Genomic DNA, 967 nt, shown 5'->3' with positions numbered 1-967 from the left:
TATAGGTGGAACAACAATATGAACTAACCAGTATCCCCAGAGCTAGTGTCTCTAGCTGCATATGTAGCAGAAGATGGCCTAGTCTGCCATCACTGGGAAGAGAGGCCCCTTGGTATTGCAAACTTTATATGCCCCAGTACAGGGGAATGCTAGGGCCAAGAAGCAGGAGTGGGTGGGTAGGGGAGCAGGGCAGGGGGAGTGTATAGGGAACTTTCAGAATAGCATTTGAAATGTATATAAAGAAAATGTCTAATAAAAAAAAAGATTGTTAGACTAAATAATGCTTGAGTGCTCAGCTCTTAACAGGACACTTTTAACACTATCAGAAGAGGCAATTAAGGCAATGCATGATCCAGAAGATAGGAAGATAGCAAAATGCTATCTTTAGGCCAGGACACAGCCATTGCAATCATAAGCTCACAGAAACCTCAGCTGCACTGAGTTGGAGCAAGACTGGACATGTCAATGGGTAATTCTGAATCTAGTCAGGCCTTATGGGACATGGTCCTACTCTGCTGAACTACTGACAATGGATGGATTATTGAGCAGGTAAAGTTATCTCCCTCAGAGTGTACCAAAGAGTGAGTTTAATAATCTCCAGTGGGTAACAATGAACGTGCAACAACAGGAGTGATCCTGGTTAAAAATCAGTGGGTCGCAAAACAAAACAGCAAGGCATGAGGCATGAACAGGACCTGAAACAGGGAGCAGTATGCTAGAAGAGACATAAGAAAGGGATGGAGGTGGAGGGAAGGATGTACTATATAGGAATGAAACAGGGAAAGAGCAAATGTAACTAACAGTAAGAAAGATAATCTATCCTGATGCAGAGTTGAAGAAAGAACAGCAGAACTAGAGGGTGAGAACAGGAGTGGCCACTGAAGACACAATGAAAATAGGGCTCTGCTTGGAAGCAGAAGTGTGGCTGATGAATCTTAACCACACTGGAGAATGACAGGTGTGGCTG

This window comes from Mus caroli, chromosome 11, assembly GCF_900094665.2.
Source record: "Mus caroli chromosome 11, CAROLI_EIJ_v1.1, whole genome shotgun sequence".
In the NCBI taxonomy this organism is placed as follows: Eukaryota; Metazoa; Chordata; class Mammalia; order Rodentia; family Muridae; genus Mus; species Mus caroli.
Note: the sequence above shows the minus strand (reverse complement) of the source record.